At 42.5% G+C, this 14110-nt stretch overlaps 1 pseudogene; it reads right to left on the bottom strand.

The window, feature by feature from the left end:
* Positions 1 to 9987: 9987 nt before the first annotated feature.
* On the bottom strand, positions 9988 to 13982 carry LOC138977284 (E3 ubiquitin-protein ligase TRIM33-like; annotated as a pseudogene).
* Positions 13983 to 14110: the final 128 nt, after the last annotated feature.

Genomic DNA, 14110 nt, shown 5'->3' on the forward strand with positions numbered 1-14110 from the left:
GAAGTTCAATGGTACTTTCAAACTTTTTCTTCTCTTCGTCGTATTTGATTTCTTTCTATTTCACAAGTCGAGTGCATATGATTTCGGCTCGTGTTCATCGTGAGATGGACTTAGTTTCTTGTATTCTGTGGGTTCGACAGATTAACTAAATGTTGTAATTTCGCCTTACGCGACTTGTTCTCTCTCTGTTGGCAGCGTGTAATGCAGCTGGTTAGAAATTAGAGTATTATTTTGCAAAGTGTGTACCAAAAGTTTGTCATGAGCTGCTTTAGGTTTGGGGTGTGGGTTGGTTTGATATTTCCTCCTTGCAGATCAAATCTGTATTCATTTTTGATGTTGTGTCTTATTTTGTGAAAGGAAACATGCAGACTGACTGAACGCATATATATAATTATGTAACTCATAAACACATGGGTGTAGTTATGTTCAAGAACACACACACACACACACACATTCACACACACACACATACACACACACACACACACACACCACACACACACACACACACACACACACACACACACACACACACACACACACACACACACACAACTGTGTAGATGTATCGTACACCTGATATATTAAATTGAAGTTCACGAAGAAATCGTTTTATTTCCGTGTCATTCAACATCTTTCAGACAAATTGAAACTGGTACAAATATTCAATAATGTTGCGATGTGGAAATGTATGGCATTCCGTTTGTCAAATAATTATTTGGATACTTTGTCATGTTTTTTTTCACAAATGGACATGATATCGCAAAAGATAGACAACGGCAAGATCATTCAAGTATGTACATGCTTGTTGATGTCTACTTAGGCGATGCCGGCTCAGAACACTAGTTAGATCTTCCGAGATTAAAAAATGACGATGATCTGTAAACAAACCAGGACAAGGAAAGAAAGACAAAACGTATTTGAAAACAAATCATACTATACAGATTGACAAACTGAAACTTCGAACTCTGTTGATATTTCACGGGAGATGAGGTATGGTGCAAACGTATATAATTATAGGGCCTACTGACTACATTTTGTTACGTACTCATCAACAACAACAAAAACCGATATAACCAAAGGCACACACACACACACACACACACACACACACACACACACACACACACACACTTTGCTGGTTTGCTGATCAATGTCACAGGAAACGAATGAACAACAGAAAGCGTGATGAATTCCTGGCCAGAAATCAGTCACAAAGACCTGAAACGGTCTGCTGAATGGAACTGGTAAATGTACACATTTGAACTGCTGTCAAAATTACTATGTAATACGATATTCGGGTTTTAAAATTGGTAGCAAATTACAACCAATAATGATGTTTTTTGCTTCGGCATTAAAGCAATGTTCACTATTTACTAACAAAATAATTACGAAATAAACACAAAACCAAATCAGTGAGGCAGAGGGGACAAAAAGCCGAGCGGGTGTGTGTGTGTGTGTGCGTGTGTGTGTGTGTGTGTGTGTGTGTGCTAGTGTGTGCCTGTGTGTGTGTGAGTGTGTGTGTGTGTGTGTGTGCCAGTGTGTGTATGTGTATGTGTGTGTGTGTGTGTGCGCGTGCGCGTGTGTGTAGAGCAATTGAGACCAAACTACTGGACCGATCCGCTGTCGAACCCACAGAATAAAACTCCACGCACTGCAGTGTTTTCAGTCACGAGAATAAAACAGCTTCGTCAATCCACGCGGCAAGGAAGTCGCGCAATTTTTGCGTGCAACACGAAGTAAACAGACATGCAAGAAGAGCGACGGGTTCAAGTTTAGGTCGCTCCAGGAGAAAAATTCTTTTGGATGTTGGCCTTTAACAGTCAAGCAAGGGGTATCAAAGACCTTTTCAGAAACAGCCATCAAGAAAAGACTAGGAGCTTTGTCTTTAACAGTCAAGCAAGGGGTATCAAAGACCTTTTCAGAAACAGCCATCAAGAAAAGACCAAGATCTTTGTTTTCATTAACGAATGATATTCTACTGTTCAAAAACACAAAAGCAACACACACAAAAACAATCACATCAACAAAAATGTGATGAATGGTGAACGCTAGAAAGAATTCGATGTCCGCGAAACAGTCTCTTTGTTTTCTTTGTTTGGCAGTCTCTTTGTTTGCTCTGTCTTCACTGTATGCGTCGAACAGGTAAAGCAGTAATCTGAAACAAATGCAGTGAAAACTTCATGACGTAACCAGTGAATTGAGAGTTTTATGAGAAGAACGAAGGAGACAAAGAAAGCAATCCTCAAACTTACCTAGAGTTCATCATCTCAGTTTTACACATTTTTGTTTTCAACAGGTGTGCATGGTGATAATGTTATAAAACTCAGCCAGCGTAGGATTGCACTGTGCAGGGCCGGACCCAGGGGGGGGGGGGGGTCCCAGGGGTTCCGGAACCCCACCCCTGGAAAAAGCATGTACCTTGCTTTGAGTGTGGTTTTTTTTTTAAATACATTTTGTGTGTGTCTCTAACAAATTGTATTCAATGTGAAATCCGATGAGAAAAAGGTACCCCCCCCCCCCCCCCCAAAACAATGCTGCTCTTAACCCTCAAAACAAGGCCCAGAATGCACCAGATTGCACAGATTTTAACCGTTTTTCAAACATTTTCCGGGGGAGCATGCCCCCGGACCCCCCTAGTTCGCGCGCCTGCTTTGCAGGCGCGCGCTTGTGGCTTCGCCACTTCGCTGATTTGCCCCCTCAAAAAAGGAGGAACCCCCTCCTTACAACTCATTTGGTCCGGCCCTGCTGTGTGAACAGCTAGTGTCTTGTTGCAGAAAAACAATCATTCAGAAAGTCCGGGATGATAAACACGGTGCTCACACATTTGTGAGCATTAATTTATGAAAGGGATTGTAGGTCTTCCAGAGACTTTTCCTCAGAATATCACGTTTCAAGTTCGGCGTAGAAGTCACAATGATGCCATAAATATACCAGAAGTGTCACTGCCACTATCAGAACGATCGAAAGGCTACATGGAAGGAGGATGGTTGATTATCACACTGTCAAACAATTAGTCAGAAGGTCGGGGATGATACACATGGTGCTTTGACATGTGTGAGCATTGATGACAGATATTTCAAGCTTTCCGAATTGTTTTCCTCAGAATTGTACGATTCCTTTTTAGTTTATAGAAACTATGCCATAAATTATTATGCAATGATTAAACCACTATTATAGTGATCCAGAGCTGAAGGAAAAGAGCATATTTATTAATTCCAACGACAAACTCACCTGTCTGAAAGAATCAAGCAGGTCAAAGAATGCAAAGCAGGGGTCGGGCAGGCTAGGGGCGGCTTCACCCTGGTCGTCACCGTTGATGTAGAGATGAAGAGATCGCTTCTTGTCAAGCATCACTCCCACCCGGCTTTTCTCGGGTAAGTTGAACAGCTTCCGTCCAACGTTGGTTTTAAAGGACCAGACCACGCTGTTTTAAAGGTTATTAGAACCACTAACCGATGACTGAAGGTTAGAGAAATGCACCTAAAGATTCCAAAAATGTAAAGAAATTCATCGATTCGTAGCTTAATCATTGTGATTTAATTAAAAACGTTCCGCCAAATTCGTCTGCTAAACGAGACTTCGAAATGGCCGCCAGTAGACGAGAACCGGCTGTGACGTCACTTAGTGTTTGGAAACCGAAAGTTACAGCTTACGCTCAAGTGGGCGTTTGCCTAAATCGAGCATCAACAGCACGCCGAAGGAATGCGCACGGCTGCTGATAGCTATGAAGTATAGAAAAAAGGTTCAGGCATCAGTTGTCACCTTTTTCCGATGGGCTTACAACTTCTGCAGCAAGACTGATTAACTGGAAACGGCCAACACGATGTGCTGTGTTTCGTGACACTTTCTTCCAATGCGAACGCAGTTAAGCCGGCAAGAAAACCTGGCACACACAAAACAGCTGTTGCCTAACGCAGTTCCAGTTCCGACAATTGTTGACCACTCACAGGAGGTCAGAAACCGGATACCAATGTCATCAGAACGATCTGCTTTCACTAAACGCAGACGAAAGGAAGTGAGTACATGTATACTGAATGTGTTCTGTAAGGGATAGGGGTTCAGTGTCACTGGGCGTTTTTGTCAGACTGACAGTATTTGTAGTGGAATGGCATCTGTTCCTAATTTTAAGCACATGTGTTAAGATTACAGATTAAAACATATATCTGTTACTACATGTCCGTCCCCATGCACCCACCTTAAAGTTCCCTCTCTCTCTCCCTCTTTTACACTCACCTGGGTAATCGATGAGTCTCAGGTTTAATCAGTGTCCGTCCATATACACATAGACATTCACACAAACACACACACGTTGTTATAGTTGTTATCTAATTCAGTGTTGTATTAAATAGATAAAGAAATCGTTAATACAGCAAGCTTGCATGAATAATTTGCTGTTGTCCTTTTTTTCAGATCAGGTTCTGTAATACAGTAATTATAATTAATACAAGTACAAATTCATGTTTGCAGTCATACTCATAGTGTGTGAGTGTGTGTGTGTGTGTGTGTGTGTGTGTGTGTGTGTGTGTGTGTGTGTGTGTGTGTGTGTGTGTGTGTGAAAAGCACTTTGATACTTAAAACATCTGTGTTATTTGATTTTATTACAAAACTGCAGTCAGAATATTAAGCAGACCTATTCCAACAATACATTTTGATCAGCAGTAAATGTAATGTCAAATTATGAACAACAATCATGTGAGCAGATATATCTAACAGAAACAAATAGTCTAGCAAAATAATACAACCAAGTACATGTGTGGACATCATCATCCACATAAAAAAATTGATTGTAGGAAGAGCACTCTGTGTTATTACCACTGCTTCAGTCAAACTGCCAGTTCAACTTTATCTCTGTGGGTTGTTTTTTTCTCTCAGAGTAACATGGGGAAAAAAAACCTTTAAAAAACTTGCATGCTACAGAGCTGGATTGTTTCTAGTGATCATGCAGCATGATTTATCCGCATAGAAAACTACTGAAACACCTAAACAGAAATAACAATGTCTACAGAAAAAACCCACTGTTTGATTGCTGTCTGTAGTACTCCTCTTGCTAACAGTGGCATTAAAATAATTAAAACTAAGCTATGCTCTCTTGGGGGGGGAAAAGTGCTCTAAGTACTTTTTGTGTCTACATAGGCAAAACAAAACTATGCAATGTTTCAGATTTCCTGACCCACCCTATGTTTTTCCTCCTTATCCTGGACTATTTTGGACTCTTACAAAAATGTAGGCTACTTCAAAAATGACAAATTTTAATTTTGCAGGCTTACAAGGAAATTGACTCTTCTCTTACAACCAGAATACACCATGATTTCAAGCAAATAAAAAACTACATGCACCTGAGAAAAAAAAAACTTTAATTCAAGAAGTTAGACCTCCTAACCCCAGCTTTTCAATTCAATTCAATACGTTGTTGATGTTGATTATGGAGCTTAACGTCCTCCCAGGTAACTAGGGACCTATATTGGGGCATGATTTTTTATACAATGTTAAAAGTGTAGGGTGTAATGGGGGGGAGGGGGACTGGAGGGTGACGGGGTGTAGTCGCTAATACATTTAAAGGTGCGTTTATTATCTAATATACCAGACATTTTGTTTTGGCTGGTGTACAGAATAACATCACATAAAATCGCACTCGTAAAACATACAAAACACATAAAATGTACACATCAGTACACACATAACCCAAACCACACATATCCATACCAGCACCATCACACACATATCCACATACATACTCTAGTTTGTACATTATAAAAATAAATACATTATGATTAATATCATTACTAGTCAACTTAAATTAAGGCTCAAAATAGGTCTTAAGATGGATGTTATTTAGTGTAATGAAGAGATTATAAAAACCAAAAAAAAGCTATGAGAAAGAAAGTATGAAAGAATGATGCCCTTTCTCCGGTGAAAGTTCTGCTGATTGTGGTAACTTTTTTTTCTGTCTAAAACAGGCATCAGGTTAACTGAACGAGCTGTTTGAGGGGGTGGTGATCCTAACACTGGCCTATGGCAACACTGGCCTATGGCAGCTACAACAAAGCTCTGCATACACAGCAAGACTACAATGCAACAGTGCCCAGACTTTGACTGCTACAGGCTGCTTTCCCATGCAAAGTACAAATGCAAGTGTCCATAAACCAGGGTTTAATACAAAGTCATGTAGTATGTGAGTGAGTTCTGATGAAAAAGTGATTGTGTTGTAATATTGGTTATTACTGAGTGTTAATGTTACAATGATTACATTATAAAAACAACAACAGAACAATGTGAAGAGCAAACTTCTTCTGTGGGCATGCAAGTGAGTTAATCTTGTGTGTGTGTGTGTGTGTGAAACTATATGTGACTGAGTGTTACAAATTTAAATGACAACAGTTTTCTTGATAGCCTTTAAAAACAACAACAAATACATACATTTAACAATCAAACAAATATAGGCACCTCAAAAAAAGTTGTATGTACACCTTCGTGGCTGGTGATGCATTCTTGCTCCCCTGCAAGTTTTCATTCTACAATGTACCTCAGGCTAGCTTCCTCTCTCTCTCAAATCTGCCCCTCCCACACAATACAACAGGTACAGTGGCCACTCTGACACCAGTCTCTGAAATAATCAAGAACAGTTAAAACTGCGATGAGCTGTTGTTCTTTTACTCGTGAATGCAATGCATGAACACTTAAACAATATCCCACTTATTCGCGAGTGCGTTGACAAGGCGAGAGTGAAAAAATAGCACAGACTCGAAAGCAGACGATAAGTTCAGCACAGAGAGCGGGCGTGTTTACCTTTGATCGCTGAGACAAACAGTGTCGCAATTTTCATCGTCACTGTTTCACTACTGCTGGAAGTGGCCTCCACCCTCATCTTTCATGCTTGATTCGAGGAGAGAAACCGGTAGTTCGAACATGTACGGTTCAATTTCGTCTGCAGTAACGCTTGTTGTCATGTTGGTAAACAACCATCTCCACACGGTGTGACGTCACGGATAATTTATTCATAAGCCAGTCTCGCGAAGATCACGCGGCACAATGGCGGGTCGTTTTGGAGAAGAAATCCGTCGCTTCGGTCACAAAATTCGTCGGATTACGGCCTTAGAAGATTCCGAAGTAAACCAAACATTGTTGAAGACGGTAAGAAAGTGGTTTTCTAACTAACTGCAAACATCGGGAAGTGTTCGGTCGCGCAGGAACACGATTCGAAGCGTTTTTGACGCTAAAACAGCGTGGTCTGGTCCTTTAAGCTGGAAAGAGCCATACCAATATTACTATATCCGTATTGGATATTCGAGTTGTCTTAAAGTTTTTTTGTGTTAACGTTTTCTGTTCTTCCTGGTAAAACCAAAGGCAGTCGTGCAGAATGGGGTTTTGTTCTCCAGTCCATCTCCACGTTGAGAAAGTCTCTATTTCTTTTTCTGCTTTTGAACCAGGCAACACTTTAGGGACGACTTGAGCCCGAGAGACGCCACACAAAGGATGTCTGTGAGCCTTCAGCTGAGTCATAATGTCCGGCAACTAGAAGAATGCACGATCATATAGCTGAGTCATAATGTCCGGCAACTAGAAGAATGCACGATCATATAGCTGAGTCATAATGTCCGGCAACTAGAAGAATGCACGATCATATAGCTGAGTCATAATGTCCGGCAACTAGAAGAATGCACGATCATATAGCTGAGTCATAATGTCCGGCAACTAGAAGAATGCACGATCATATAGCTGAGTCATAATGTCCGGCAACTAGAAGAATGCACGATCATATAGCTGACAAAATCCAGTTAATAGAGAAAATGGACTGACTTCAAACATTTTGAGTTTTTGAAGCATTTTCGGTTTTACAGCGAAAGCGTCAACACTAGACAGGTCGGACAGACTCAATGAATAACTTATCGACAGTCGTTTTACCTTGACGAGTTGAGATAGATTCTTCATTGAGGTTTGAACTCACGCATTGCTGTGAAGATTGTAACTTCCTCGCACATGAACATTTATGAACCTATCTTGATTTCCAGAACCACACATTAAACAGTGGACGAATGTCCGGCAGTGGCTTGTCCGGGTTTTGATAGTGACGACCCTTTTACCCAGACGGATTTTGCAAATATTTCAGGCGTACTCCATAAAAGCGAATTTTCTATCAAAGTTTTCATAAAACTGATCATGACCTTTTCTTCTTTTCAGCTTCAAAAACCACCACCGCACACAGATACACACACACGCGCGCACGCACGCATGCACGCACGCACATACCACACGCATGCACTCAAACACACACACACACATACGCACGCACGCACGCACGCACACTCACATACTCACTCACACACACACACACACACACACACACACACACACACACACGCACGCACGCACGCACGCACGCACATACACACACACACACACACACACACACACACACACACACACACACCCGAATCCGTTGATACACACTTGTCACTGTCCCTATCCTTTGATCACGGTCTTGTCAGACTTACCTTCTGTCCGCCATTCACGTCCACAGATATATTATTTATGACTACGGCAGATGGCCACTTTCCTAGCGTCAGATGGCAGTGTCAGAGCTTCTGGAGGAGTGGTTGTTGCTCCAGTCCACATGTAGTTAGCACGATAAGCGTCTCTTCTGTCCAAGATGACCTAGATATATTGCATACAATCATCATATTCGGGCACATGCGGCGTACGCATAGACAAACCAACACAGGGAACCACAGGCACACATGCACACCCCCCCCCCCTCACACAGGTTCACTTGCACACATATACACACACAGACGCACACACGCACATAAATACACTCACAAACGCACACACATTCACACACACACACACATCCACACCCACACACACACACACACGGACAAACAAACACACACACACACACACACACACAGGCACGCTCACACATATTAGGAAAATGCACGCACACACTGACACACACATACACATGCACACACACACACACACACACCACACACACACACACACACCACACACACACACACACACACACACACACACACACACACACACACACACACAGGCACGCTCACACATATTAGGGAAATGTTTTTGTTATATTATTTTCGTAACTAACATGAGTGTCAATATGCTAAATTGATTCAGAAAATAAATGCCATTAAGCACATAGCGAGGTAACGCTGTTGATTGTTTATTTGTGTTCAAATGGAAGGATGCCCTCATGCTTGGCAAAACAAGACAGAAACAAATCGACTGGCAACTGTCTCTGGTTCTGTGCTTTATCACAGCACAGCGCATGAGAGAGTCGTTCTTGTAAAAGTTGTTGTTGGTCACGGTTGTCTTGTAAAACGTTATGTACTCTTAAACGAAAGTGGACACATCAGTAACTAGGTTAGAGTTTTCTTTTTCAGTATTTCGGCAAACTGTCTTCTTCAGGATGCTATTATGAAAGTTATGTACTCGTATAATCACAAATACTGTGCAAAGTGCAGAAAGTTCTTCCTCTTCTTCTTCTTCTTCTTCTTCTTCTTCTTCTTCTTCTTCTTCTTGTTCTTCTTCTTTTTGCAGCTTCAATGTCCATCTATACATTTATTTTCCGTTGTATATAATTAAAACTTAACAATCACTTCAACTAGACCCTTAACTATTTGCACCCAAGGTGGTTAATGGGCGTCTGCCACTTCGATCTCTGCCCCCCTCCCCCCTCCCACACACACAATCAATTTAAAACCATTCATACAGTATACACAAACAATACAAAAATATCCTGTTCATTAGAAGGCTCAGTAGTCTCTGAATTGCTATTTGAAGTAAGAAGCAAAATTCTTCATTAGTGTTGCACAGTCTGTGAGGACAGGATCTTTAACTGAATGACATTTGCGGTTCACAAGCAATGCCAAAAATACAACTCTTATCCATGAAAGTGCAATAAGTCTTGAAGGGATTGAAGTTGTAAACACACTGATTGCGTCACAGTGAACACTGAGCTCAATGACTAACCTCGTACAACATGTTCGTCATCATAGGCTGAGAGGCGACAACGATACCACCACCCGATTCACGCCCTCTTCTCTCTGCCGTCTGCTTGTTGTTGCTCAGCACGATGTTCTTACCGTGGTTGTCATGGAAAGACAAAACTGGCACCTGCAATCAGTCAGTGTACACATTTTATTTTATTTATTTTATTTTTATTAATTTACGAGAATTTTAATCGCGCACATATCTCACCACACAAGGCGACTCAAGGCGCATGTTACCTATTAATGCCGTGTGAGATGAAATTTTTTTTTACACAATATATCACGCATTGACATCGACCAGCAAACCTCAAGCATATTAGGGCGAGCATTCACCTTTCACGGCCTTTCACATCAAACTGAACTGTCTAGAAATGGTTAACATATTTCACGTAAATCACCCTGAAACTGTTAATTCATACATTACACATACAAGTGATCGGTCTAGAAAATATCTATTTTTGAAATTATTATCAATTGTTTGTAAATCCTCCAAACAGTGCCGCCCTATATTTTGTTGTAAAATCTCAGCATTTTTCGTTTCGTTTCAAGAGTAAATCTTTTAGTACAGTTCCAATAAAGTGTCACTGTACCAACATGGTGTTTATTTTTAAAATAATTTTTGTTTGCATGCGAAAAAGAGCAAAATTGACATTTCTCAATGGAGTTGGAAAACTGTTCATGTGAGGGGAAATTTCAGATCCTGTTCAACGATATCAGGCAAAGAGTTCTGGCAAAGTAACAAAATCATGCGTTGGCCAACAAACTTTCATTTCACAAATCTGATTTATGTGTCCAAAATTACATACATGCACATACTAAACACGGAGATACCGCTTTATTTTTCAGGGCTAGACATCAGTTATTTTCCTCATATTTTATTGTTTACTAACTTGGTTAATCGGTTAAAAAAAGAAGGAACATCACAGAAAAGAATGCGCGATCATTAAGAAAATCAGATATGGGGAAAAAGATACTTACAAGTCCAATATCCAAATCAGCAGACATCACTTTGGCCTGACCTAGTCCTGACAGCTCTTTCTCAATACGGGTCACGGCCTCTGCGTCAATCACGACGGTCACCTTGGATACGAGCTTGGCGCCTGAGGGCAAGATGACGCTGCAGTCGAGGTTTCCAACACGTGTCTGCATCACGGGCGTCATGGTGCTGACAGTGTCGCGATTCTTGGCTTCCTGCACGCGCTGTACCACGTGTTTGTGTGACGTCAGCTTCCCGCGTCGCTGTAGCAGACACCTCTTGGTCTCCGTCACCCCCTCCTTGACGTCAGAGCACGTGCTGTGGGCCAGCTCGTTCAGGCGATGACGACAGTCCTGGACCGACTTCTCCAGGCGCGCACACACGGCTTCGATCTCGGCAACGGCCTTCTTGGTCTGCTTCTCCGTCTCCGCCAAGTGGTCGTCCAGCTGTTGGATGGCTTTGTCCAGCCTGGCCTCCCCTTCGGTTAGCGTGACCGCCAGCTTCGCCAGCACGGCACGCGCGTCCTTGACCTTCTCCTCCATGTCCTTGACCTCCGGGCAGCTGCGGTGGCGGGACGTGGCGCACAGGTGGCAGATGCTCTCGCCGTGTGTCGGGCAGAACAGCTCCGTGGTCTTGTCCGCGTGGACGGCGCAGGCGGCGTGCTGGCTTCCCGCCACTTTGTCCGCCGAGGTCCTCCACCTTGTGGTTCCTGGTCACTTTCATCTTCAGGTGTATCTTCCGGCACGACTCGCAGAACAGGTCCCCGCACGTCAGACACAGACACGTGGCCGCGGCCTCCTCGCAAATGCAGCTGTGCGACTGTTTGAGCAGACGGTGAGCCCCCACCAGGTCCGCCATGGCCAGGTCTGTGGGGAAACCGTCCGCGACGTCCTGCCAGCTCTTCTGGCCTCGCTCCTCGGGGTCCATGATGGCGCAGCGGCACAGCGGACACAGGGCCTGGTCTTGAGACTGCAGCCAGGACAGCAGACAGTGGTGACACAGCAGGTGTCCGCAGGGCAGCAGCTTGGGCTGCACGTACTGCTCGTGACACACGCTGCAGTCCATGTCATCGGGTTCTGGCACCGGCGGGGCAGCTGTCGCCATGGTTATGTGTGTTTTCTGAAATTACCAAAAAGCTATGAGAGAATCAGGTCTTTTAAAAGAGGGAGTTTGAAAATTGAGGTAAACTTAGAGACGTTTTGAAACAGAAGTCTAAAGAAGCAGGGTCGTAAAAAAGAAGAAGGGGGTGTTGGGTTTCGTTGGGGGGGGGGGGGGGGGGGCTTTATCAAAAGCATTATTAAAAGTTGGATTTACTGTACTGTTCTAATACAGACATGGGGCTCGCTCGTAGAGAAAGGAATCGTACGTGAACTCAGTTTGTCAGCCTACAGGCCCCGTACATTCGTGAGTGAATATTTATGATGCTCTAAGAATTGCGATTTGTGATACACATGCAGTCATATTGCTGCATAGGATGATAATAGGCTTGCTTTAATTCTTACTCTGTTTCTCTCCCTTTTCCCTCCCCCTGCAGTCCTTTATTCTTTTTTTTTCGGGATATGGGGTGGTGGTGGCGGGGCGGAGCTTTACAAAAACACAGTTATGCTGAGGGTTTTTGTCTATTTTGTGCATTACTATTATCCAATACAGTTTTTGCTTTCCAGGTTAGTTTTACTCTTATTAGTATAAGCTTGCTGACCTCAGGATGTTATCGGATAGAGAATGTTAGTTAAACATGCCTAGAATGATCCGTGAGGCTGATATCATGAAGAAGTCAATGCTAATGTAAAGACAGGCTCGTGAATGTCTGCGGTCACTGAGTGTATCAGTCGTATTGCTGCACCACAGGAGCTTGTATTAAAGCGATGGTCGACCAAAGTCTTTCACTCCTTTACCCACACTGTGATATTTCTCCGTTTAACTTTAAACTAAATATTCGAACCTATGCAGATTCGACTTTGTACGCAAAAGGATCGATAATCAATTCATCGACAGGCTTTTCCCTGCGACGTTTACCGTTAAGGGGAGCTGTTGAACCGGATCATATCCAAAATTAAGCCAAGCCTTCAGACTAATTAGTATCGTAATACTACAGAAGGGATAATCAAAACTTGACTAAATATAAAAAGGAGTAGAAGACCGTGATCGTCCGGTGTTTTGATACAAGTCATGCACTGCCTTCTACATTTGTTTATTTCTTATCATTCATGTCTACCGAATCTTTACCCTTGCCGCGTTGTCGGTAACACCAGTAGCAGTGGCTGTGTAAAACGAGCGAGAAATAAACCACTGTCGAACCAATACAAGACACCGGTTACGCCGCCTTCCCACAAAGAGACAGTCTTTCTCATGAATGGTAAATGTAGAACGAAGCACTGAACTGAACAAAGTTGTTGTCACATTCACGCTGGTCGCTGTGACCCAAATCAAGACATAGCTGCATATTTTATTAGCTCTACAAAATGGGGTCAGCTCTTTTTGAGTGGAGTGCGTGAATAAGAATGTTGAACACTGCGCTGCTCTATCGACAATGTTCTTGCGAAAAGAGTACAAGCCTTACGTTGAAGCACTTTTTCCCGTTTGGCCAGCATCAAATTGTCTACCGAGCTACAGATTTTGCTGCCGATCTTCAGACAGGATACAGCACAAGAGATCGTGAAGTAAAGTGTCACATAGACACAGATTGCAGCAGACAGACAGACAGATAGACACACAGAAAGACAGATAGACACACAAACTACACACACACACACACACACACACACACACACACACACACACACACAAACAAAAATCACAAGCATATATGTGTGTGTGGTCTAGAGAGAACATAAACTTGGGAACCGAAAGTAGGGTAAACCCGGAAATTCCGTGAACGTTGAATCAATAGTGACATACCTCGCAACTGTCTCAGCCTCAGAGCGTAGTTGAAGAAACGAATAGTCGACAACGTAGTTGATAAATCTATGGTAGAGATCGGTATTGCATTTCAGCTTGGTGGCTTAAAAATTAATTTATGACTTTGGTCATTAAAAATCGGAAAATTGTAAAAAAAAATAAAAATTTATAAAACGATCCAAATTTACGTTTATCTTATTCTCCATCATTTGCTGAT

The sequence above is a fragment of the Littorina saxatilis genome, linkage group LG9 (assembly GCF_037325665.1).
Source record: "Littorina saxatilis isolate snail1 linkage group LG9, US_GU_Lsax_2.0, whole genome shotgun sequence".
Lineage (NCBI taxonomy): Eukaryota > Metazoa > Mollusca > Gastropoda > Littorinimorpha > Littorinidae > Littorina > Littorina saxatilis.